The sequence below is a fragment of the Misgurnus anguillicaudatus genome, chromosome 23 (assembly GCF_027580225.2).
Source record: "Misgurnus anguillicaudatus chromosome 23, ASM2758022v2, whole genome shotgun sequence".
Lineage (NCBI taxonomy): Eukaryota > Metazoa > Chordata > Actinopteri > Cypriniformes > Cobitidae > Misgurnus > Misgurnus anguillicaudatus.
In genome coordinates this window covers 20,955,049-20,966,161 of record NC_073359.2, presented here as the reverse complement: position 1 = coordinate 20,966,161, position 11,113 = coordinate 20,955,049, and positions in this window count along the sequence as shown.

Sequence of the window (11,113 nt, the reverse complement as noted above, 5' to 3'; positions counted from 1 at the left end):
AATAGTGTTCCTGTAGCTCACTGTGTTAGCAACTCAAAGTTCATGGGTCTGAACCAGAGTAAACCGGATGCACTCTTAGTCGCTTTGGATAAAATGCATAAATGTAAATTTCACATCCCTGACCCATAACTACGTCTTCAGAGGAAACCACGGGGCACTTCAACATCAAACGAGGCATGCACATAAGACACCAGCATATGAAGACGAACACCGACAGTGAGGCTCAGGCCTCCATCTGCGCTCAGACAGCTGGCATGAGCAAACTAAACACAAAGTGCCTGGATTACTCACAACATCTAAAGATACCCAACACACTTTGTAGTCATCAAATCATCAGATTGTAGTTATCCAAAGCGACTTCCAGTGCATGCAAACTTTGACCAACCGAGCTACAGGAACCCAAAGCAATGACACAAAGGCAGTTTTACAGCATTAGCGTCTTTATTTCGGTTTTCTTTTCTTGTATTTGTCGTTGCATAGGAAATGCACATCTTGCTTTTAGTAATTGATTCGATGGTGGTGGCGAACACTAATGGTTCCAGAAGAAAAGGGCATGACGCTACACAGAAATGACAAAGGTGTTGAAAATACTTCAAAAAGTTCACAAAAGAACAGAAAGGAAAGTCGTTCACAGCTTAAATACTGCAGCTGGTACCAACACCAAGTGTGTCAAATGATCATCTTCTCTTCAGTAAATGTATTAGAGGCACAAGGTTTTAGTTTTTTAAAATTGTATTTAAAATATAAGTATGGTGATATTTCAGTTCGGGTGCAGGAGGAATATAAAATGATGATGATGGAAATGAAGATATTTGGAGCGGTAGAGCTGGTTGAAGGGCTTGAAACATCTTTCACCCTTTAGTTATTAGTGGGATTGTCTTTTTTTAAGATTAAGGGCAACGACGGGGCCAACAGACTAGTTTGCAAGGGTCTAAACTTCGGTCCCTATGCATTCACTGTACATTTCCGTTCAAAAGAGATTAACTTTACACTTCTATTGGGTTGCGACTTCTATTTGATGGCCCTGGATGCTTTAGATAAGCAGATTCAGCTCAGCTTTAGAGGTTACTTTGGATTTCAACGTCTCGTTTGAAGAATCGTCCGGGGAGCTACAAGCTTCCCAGGCATTTTCTCACACTTCCCAAAGCCTCGGTACAAAATAGTGCTGAATACAGCATTAATATAATCACCGTTGAGTCGTATTCTGTTGAGATGAACCGCTTTGAAGAAACATGGATGGTTTAGTTTCATTCAAGACTCAATCGTAAATTGCACCTACAGCAAGTTCAAACCTCCTCTCAATATAGGCTGTATTGTGAGTGTGGGAACGTATGGACTGAAATCGAGAAAAAAATAGTCTGATATTGAGAAACATTACGGATAGTTGTTGGAAGTGGAGATACTGAGATCTTGAGTGGATGGCGTCTTGTTATAGTCCACAAAAAAAACACATTTACAAACTACCGATTTGTCTTTTAAACCCCGCTTCATCATCCCTGCTGGTAAATTCGGTCTTAAAGTTAAACCTATTGGCCTGGTTTCGCAGACAAGGCTTCCCACAGCAAGCAATAGCCATCGGGTTAACTACAGACTTGATATGGTCCGGCTATGAGTAACCCACTTCTAAAATAAATAAACTTGAATTTGGTAAAATTTTTGCCGAAATAACTTGCGAAATGATATTCAATCATGTAAGCAAAGTCAACGGCGATTACAATGTGATTGCTTTCATTTATTTATTTACTTGCATTAATTTTAGTGGCTACGTTTAGACTAAATGTTTACTGACAGCCCAGCGTGATCTCACGAGAATTCATACATATTTTACGAGTTGGCTAATTCGTATGAATTTGTACGAATTTAATTGTGCAAAAACATACGATTATCATAAAAAATAAAAAACAATAACGAAACCCTGCCCCTAACCCCAACGTCACAGGGGTCAAGGCAAATCATAAAAAAAAATTACGAATGTAGTCGTACAAATGAATACGAATTAGACACCTCGTAAAATATCGTCATCACTGCTGGTGAATTCGATCTTAAAGTTAAAACTATTGGACTGGTTTAGCAGACAAGGCTTCTCAGCAAGCAATAGCCATCGGGTTAACTATAGACTCGATATAGTCCAGCTATGAGTAACCCACTTGAATTTGGTTACATCTTTGCCGAAATAACTTGCGACAAGATATTCCATCATGTAAGCAAAGTCAACGGCGATTACAATGTGATTGCTTTCATTTATTTATTTATTTGCATTAATTTTAGTGGCTACGTTTAGACTAAATGTTTATTGACAGCCCAGCGCGATCTCAAGAGAATTCGTACATATTTTACGAGTTGGCTAACTCGTATGAATTAGTACGAAGTTAATCGTGCAAAAACATACGATTATATAGACTCAATATAGTCCGACTATGAGTAACCCACTTCTAGACAAAATTAACTTGAATGTGGTAACATTTTGTCCAAAATAACTTGCGAAATGATTTTCAATCATGTAAGCAAAGTCAACGGCGCTTATAATGTGATTGTTTTCATTCATTTATTTGCATTTATTTTAGTGGGTACGTTTAGACTAAATGTTTACTGACAGCCCAGCGTGATCTCAAGAGAATTCATACATATTTTACGAGTTGGCTAATTCGTATGAATTTGTACAAATTTAATTGTGCAAAAACATACGATTATCATAAAAAATTAAAAACAATAAAGAAACCCTACCCCTAACCCCAACGTCACAGGGGCCAAGGCAAATTATTTAAAAAATGAATGTGGTCATACAAATGAATACCAATAGCCATCGGGTTAACTATAGACTCGATATAGTCCAGCAATGAATAACCCACTTCTAGACAAAATAAACTTGAATGTGGTAACATTTTGTCCGAAATAACTTGCGAAATGATTTTCAATCATGTAAGCAAAGTCAACGGCGATTACAATGTGATTGGTTTCATTTATTTATTTATTCGCATGGGGTCAAAGCAAATCATTAAAAAAAGTTATGAATGTGGTCGTACAAATTAATATGAATTAATTAACGTAAAATATGTACGAATTGCCATGAGATAGCGTTGGACAGACAAATTTTAGCTTAGACATTTGGGCTGTGTTTTGATGTCTATTACTGTGCGTTCACACCGCCACCGGCAAGAACGCCAAGGTGTCATTCATTTTCAATGAAAGCCGGTGAGCTCCGGCGAACAGCGGCGTGTCTTGGACGGTGTGAGCGTCGATGAAAGTTGAAATCAGGTCAACTTTATGGTAATGAGCTATGACGTGGTTCGGCGGCACCACTGGAAATCGGAAAAGGATTCCAGAGAATTGCATCCGAGCGTCCACTGCTTTATTTTTATAAGCGTCGATGACAGGGCAGCCAGAGCGTTTATTGACACTTTTGCCAGTGTGAACGTACGGTAAGACGTATTTTAAGTGCAACAGTGCTTGCCGGGTAAGCATACATGTCTTAAAATATATCAGCGCCATTGTTGTCTCAAGATGCATGTCAGTAATGTTTTTTTCTAAATTACATTTATAGAAGCTACTTAAAGGCGCTATGTGTAGATTTTAGCGGCATCTAGTGGTGAGATTGCGAATTGCAACCAACGGCTCAGTCCACAGCTCACCCCTCCCTTTCGAAACGCATAGAGGAGCTACGGTAGCCGCCACAGGACAATCACGTCATCGTCTGAGACAACGTAGAGACAAAACTCGCTCTACATAGAACCGTTTGTCCATTTAGGGCTACTGTAGAAACATAGCGCGACTTCCTTGTAAGGTGACCCATGGTGTGTGAAGATAAAATCGGCTCATTCTAAAGTAATAAAAACAATACAGTTCATTATGTAAGGTCTTTATACACCACTGATAATATTGTTATGTATAATATATTGCATTTCTGCATTTAAATGTCATAATTTAACTAAGGACTAATCTTGGCTTAATCTAAGCCTTGTCTGTGAAACCAGGCTGTCATGTTTTGAAATATGATAACTGATTTCTTGGTGGTTCAAAGTTAGGTCATGGTAGACCATCTTGAACGAGTTGGTTGCATAAGCTTAATGTGGTTTTAAGTCCGATTTTCCAGCATGGATTGTAATATTACTGTAAATGTATAGCAGTAAACCTTGTAGAGGAAAGTAAACAGTTACTGTAGTAAACAACCAAGAGAAAGAGAGACTTTTGGAGGATTTATAAAAGACTAAAGTTGCTTTGCTAGGTTTTCGTATACAGTAAATCATCTTTAGTCATGTTCATAACAGTTAACTAGGTGATTATGGAAGTGCATGCAAGTTATAGTGTGTGGTTATTGACAGTTATTATCAGAAGGGTCTGAGAGACAGCAAAGGCTACCGGTGTTGAGAAAATCGATTACAAACTATTAACTGGAGTTCGATATTCAGAAGAGCAATATAATACAGGTTTTCACAGGCACTACATTTGATCTTTTTCAATATATCAGGTAAAATGCTGGTTTGCGTTTGTTTTCGTTTTTCCATCGATATAAGTCGTATTAAAAAAACTGGAAGGCAAAGGCGCAGGTTGGAAATAGATACCAAACTCTGAATAGATTATTAGCGTGTGATCAGTGCATAGTTCTCATGCAGATTAGACTGCTATGCTATCCGAAAGCGGGGTCACTCGTAACGCTCTTCATTTCCTGTTTGCCTCCACTTTATCAGCAAGACTTAGCACCTTGTATGATTCGCCAAAATTGAGCAATGCTGGCTGACTGCGATTGAAACATGCTGGGGTTATGCATGACGGATGTTGGTTGTGTAAAATGGGGAGGCATAAAAATGGTCCCAAGCTGTCAATGGGGCAGTACCCTTTAAAGGTTTAGGCTCAGATATGTATACATTTTTTAAGGTTTTATTATGAGCTCTTTGGGTGCAAATGTGTACTTTTCAAAAAAATAAAAGGTTCTGTCCTAGTGACAGCTGGGACCATTTTTCTGTTAGCGTAGATGTTTCTACTTTTTAGATCCAGCTGACATGTGTTAACACGGCATGCTGTTTGTTGTGCCAACCTGTCACTCGCCTGTATCACGCAAAAATACAGAGAGGTATAAACAAATCAGAGCAAAATATGGGTCACGTCAGAAATAAATATGGTCTACCCCTAGTTAAACATGTAGACAAGTTTTCCAAAAGGACGCATCTAGATTTTGGTTTTGGCTTGAATTGTTTTGAAAAAATATTACCCTGATGAAAAGCCATAATTCTGCCCCCTTTTAATCATTCAATTCTTTCTCTTTTCAAACTAATTAAAAAGGTATCAATACAATGCCCACAAAAATGGGGACATAAAAATGCTAAAGGCCTACATTTGCAGGACCTTTATTCAACCCTGTTTTAGGACAAGCAGAACTTCACTTCTTATGAAAAATATTACATTTATTTTTTAGGGGTTAATATTAATGAAAGATACGTAGTATTTCCTCTCGTATAAGATAATCTGCATTTTTGAATGATTTGGTCATCTCATACTGATAGCATTAAAAGGCCCAATGATTGTGAAAACGTATACCATCTTTTTCGTAAAGGGAAACCATATCGTATAAGGTGTACGTTAAAAAATTCAGGATATTTTTCCGTTCACTGTAAAAAAGTGAAAGTTGGATCAACTTAAATTTTTACTTCAATTGATAACACTCACAAAAATTTAGTTTTATTGACTTTAAGTGAAAAAATCTAAGGTTAATGTTTTAATTCAATTGGTAACACCTAAAAATGTAACCTTTTTAAACTTTAAAGTTATAAAATTAAAGCTTTTTTTCAACTTAAAATTTTCACTTAAAGTCAGAAAATGAACGTTTTTTAAAACTAAAATTTTTCACTTAAACTGAGTAAATGAAAGCTTTTTTAACTTAACATTTTTACTTAAAGTGAGAAAATTAAAGCTTTTTCAAATTAAAATGTTCAAATTAAAGATTTTTTTAAACTTAAAATTTTCACTTAAAGTGAGAAAATTAAAGACTTTTTTAAATTTAAAATTTTCACTTCAAGTGAGAAAATTAAAGCTTTATTAAACTTAACATTTTTACTTAAAGTGAGAAAATTAAAGCTTTTTCAAATTAAAATTTTCAAATTAAGAATTTTTTAACTTAAATTTTCACTTAAACTGAGAAAATTAAGCTTTTTCAACTTAAAATTTTAACTTAAACTGAGAAAAGTAAAGATTTTTTTAAACTTAAAATGTTCACTTCAAGTGAGAAAATTAAAGCTTTTTCAAATTAAAATGTTTAAATTAAAGATTTTTTTAAACTTAAAATTTCCACTTAAAGTGAGAAAAGTAAAGATTTTTTAAACTTATTTTTCACTTCAAGTGAGAAAATTAAAGCTTTATTAAACTTAAAATTTTTACTTAAAGTGAGAAAATTAAAGCTTTTTCAAATTAAAATTTTCAAATTAAAGAATTTTTTTAACTTAAATTTTCACTTAAACTGAGAAAATTAAGCTTTTTCAACTTAAAATGTTAACTCAAACTGAAAAAAGTAAAGATTTTTTTAAACTTAAAATTTTCACTTCAAGTGAGAAGATTAAAGCTTTTTCAAATTAAATTTTTCAAATTAAAGATTTTTTAAACTTAAAATTTTCACTTAAAGTGAGAAAATTAAAGCTTTTTCAAATGAAAATTTTCACTTAAACTGAGAAAATTAAAGCTTTTTTAACTTAAAATTTTCACTTAAAGTGAGAAAAGTAAAGCTTTTTCAACTAAAAATTCTCACTTAAAGTGAGAAAATTAAGACTTTTTCTAAACTTAAAATTTTCAGTTAAACTGAGAAAATTAAAGCTTTCTCAAATTAAAATATTTCACTTAAAGTGAAAAAAAACTTTTTCAACTTAAAGTGAGAACATTTAAGTTGATATAACTGAATTTGTTTAAGTGCTGTCAATTGAAGTAATTTTAAAACTTAATCCAACTTTTACTATTTACAGTGTTATGATGAGAATTTGATAAACCGCTTGTCACAAATTATTATTATTTTATAATCTGTGACTCAAGATTAGCTAGACAAAATGCTGAGCAGAAGCACGGTGAAAGACCTGCAGATTGTCCCATGTAACAAAATGGGATGAAAAATTCAAGAAATGCATTTGAGTGGTGGTAATGAATGCTTCAGTTAGTTTGCAGGATTGAAATGTGTGGACCTCATACCTGAACATCACCCACATCGTGTGTGACGTGCGCTTGCTTGTATAGCATTCAAACCAGCAATAATGATCATCGCATGAGTTGTGCTGCATGTTTGGACTTGATGGCCTCACATGTGCATAAAACTGCCAGAGAGTTCAAAAAAGTGAGTGAGAAATTTTCACCACATGAAGTTAATGCTAAATCTTTACATGTACATATGGGTTATTTTCAACTCGGCGTTGGGTCAACTATAGGGTTGTTTTAACCCATTGTTGACCGAATGCTGGGTTGAAAATCTATAGATGATCTATAGTTACTGACCTTTTCTTGTAATTTACCATAGGTGTGTATGTGTTTCAGAATGCTGTTCAGCCATCTGAGGTTCATGCGTTGTTACTGGTTGACGGTGAAAGATGAATGAATAAGTTGAAAAGAAAAAGAATCATGTTGCATATCAAGCGGTTTATTTTCCTGCATGGAATGGTAAACACAAAAAGATGCCTAGATGCATTTATAATAGGGGCATCCTTTGGCGGTCTATGTCAATACCTTCTGCCTAAAACTAATTTTAAAATGCATAAAAACGCTCTCTTACCGGCATCCTCAGAATGATCTAGATTTAGCTTCATCAACACTGATGCAACAAAGAACCTTCAAAACATACAGCATACTTGTAACATCCATTTACAATGGGGGTTTTCACCTCGGCATCCTACACTTTTCAAGTATAGGAATACTTCTATACCATCAAAAGTAATAAGTCTTTAAATACATACAAAAAGCAAAAATAAAGAAAAGAAAACAAAAACAATATATAGGAAACAGGAAGTTTTCAACTTAAATCCAGTTTCCCAGAGGACAAACAAACCAGTTCTATTCATGTGGCCATAATACAAACAATCAGGAAATTCACAACACTAGTTTTTCCTCATTTAATCAATGTTACAAAAGTCCTGCATTATAAAATAGGGCAGCTTTAAAATCAGTGTAATTAATAAAACTATACAATATACAAACATCAAAGCTCCCATACTCGGGGTGCGCTCACCCTGACTCTCTTATCTATCGTTTGCGTTTGTTCAGATCTCGCACATCATCTCCACTTTGTACCAAAAAACTAAATTACACGCACAACACGAAAACAAAACAGACTGCCCAAACTATTGCTTTTAAATTCTTTTTCTCTTTTTTGTCTTTCTTGAAAAAGGGTGCAATTTTGTCATTATCTTACACACACACACACACACACACACACAGCCAATTTCGTTGATTCGTTGCTCGGCTTTCGTGAGATAAAAGTATCCGTGCGATCATGTTTCCCTTCGCTCTTTTAAGCCCTGGAAGCTTTTTCGTGTGATTTTTCTTTTTTGTCATTATTTTATATTTAGTGCAGACAATTAAGTAATGCCCAACTCATTTCTATAGGGTAGGCAAGAACAATGACAAAAAATGTCACGCTGGAAAACAAAAACAGACCCATACAAGTGTAACTACAAATCACATCAGATTCCCGGGAAAGTCGTTCCCATCGATTTTTTTCTTAAAACGATATAAGCAATAGAAATAAAAACAGGTAAACAATGAATATAACATGGAAAATGTACACAAAAAGTGGGCATATTCTTGTCCTGGACGTTTTCGCTCTTGTCAAAAATGCTTGTAATGACGTTTCCTTGTTTAAGGCTTCTGACCGGAAAAAGACTCGAAAGGTTCTCGAAAAAAAAACACTGATAGTCTTTTATACGTCAAACGCAAAGAAACCCAAGTGAGGCTGACGGCGATCTTCCATGTCACATTTACTTATGGTGGATATGATGTTTAGACACTCAAACCTGTCTTTCACATAAAGTAATAAAAAAGTGAAATGTATACATGAGTGCAAGCAAGTATTGCATATCAATTATTTTCCTCATTTTTCACCCGGAAACAAAACAAAACAAAAAACAGGAAGACTGAAAAGAAAAAGTAGTCGACTCGATTTAGAAATTGCAGCAACATCCATAAATATAGATACATTAGTGTTAAATCAACAATATGATGAGAGAGGGGATGGGATTGATGTTGTAAGTGTAATGTTGACACACAATCGCAGTATTACCCATATTTCATACAAATACTTGGGCAAATGATTGACTTTCGACTGATTAGATTTAAGGTCTTGTACAGCATTGGGTGCTTCGTTCAAATACACCGACGACAAGGGACCAATAATAAATCTCACAAAGTAACATTAAATATTATCATTAGTGTTCATAAGTGCGAATCTCTTCTCGAATCGTTCACAAATCCATTGCGCGATTTCAAATTCTAATGCTACGTACACACCAAATGCGGGGCATCGTGTTACTCGCTCTAGATTAATTGCGGGATTTAGCTTCGTGTCATGCAAATTTTTCGCTTGAGTTGAATATTTTCAACTTGGATGAAGACGCGCTGCCTATATCGCTTAATTCGCATCGCCCTGCGCAAGGACGCTTCTAATCGCATCTTTGCATTTACTTTGTATGTAATCTTGCGCAAAACGTTGAACTCGCGTTTGGTGTGTACGACGAATTTACGACAAATTCGCTCTTTTTTCGAGGGCCGCTCTTAGTTACTCGCAATGAAAGGTGGGGTGACCGGGTAAGAAGATAATCTCCACACTGCAGCTTGTGCAACACCTCTGAACTAAACCATCGCTCAAGGCACATTGATGTGGAATTGTTTCGGAAATGAAATTCGTACAACGCTCGAGACATGAAAATGATTGTTCTGACGGGAATAAAGAAATGACGACAAGCTGAGAAGAGTCAGAGAGATGTTTAGCTGGCTGATTGTGAGAACAGCAGTAAAAATTCCCTTTTGAAGGGATCAAACGAATACTTTATCGGCAAGTGCCTGATGTTGGGATTACGATATTTTTCCACACTACTTTAATTCTACATAATCTATGTAAAAATTTATCACTAACACTAGAACATGCAGGTTATTTTATTTTTTAAACTTTACTGAGCTTTGATCGACAGTGGATGAGTCGGCTGTAAGTGTATATATATATATATGTATATATTTATGCTTTGTATAGGAAACGAACGGTAAATTTTAAACGTAAAATAAAAAATAGAGCAACAAAATATATCAAAAATTGCATGCCAGGGAAATGAAAAGCTTTGTTGTATGGATGTGTTCGCTTAGCGGTTTTGATCTTCACATTTTTATTTAACACTTTCAGAAGTGTTGGAGAGACGTCCTTTCAGTACGTTCGAAATTTCACTCATAGTATTGACAACTATAAACGTGAAGTGCTTCATCGCGACAGCTGTCGAAAATGCTCCGACGACCTTTGAGGCAGAAAGAAAGGAGTTGATTTTTACGTTTTCACTTTCGTTTTACGTTTCTGGTTTCTATGTGCTTCAATAAAATAAGTTAATTGCCTTAGTGTTTTGAAAACAAACTATCAAAGCTCCCAGAAATCTTTAAAAAATGATTGTTTAAATGGTGATAGTTCTTAAAGGGATATTTGATCTACGATACTAACAAATTTACAAGATAAACAAACACATAAAAAACAACATGAAAACAATTACAGCTCCCCTTATTTCTCACAAGGTTATTTGTTCTGTTTTACGTTTTTCTTTTTTGTACCCCGTTATTTTAGAGTCCCGGAGGTGTGAACGGACTAGGAAGAAAAATATATATATATATTTATATATACTTTTCGACAATCGCTTCAACAATCTATCTTACAAAGATATTTAACAATCCAACATCTCTCCACCGAAATTGCACTTTCCTCAATTCAATATTCACCTCGATCAGTTTATGGAAGCTCAAACCTTCACTCGACCCTTTGTTTTCTCTGCAGCATGCTGGGGTTTTGTAGAAATAACCGCGATGGTTTTGTACGAAAAACACGTGAAGATGCCTCCGAGAGGAGAGACATTTACGAACGTTAGCATACCGTAAAATGACCTGAATGATCAAACATCAC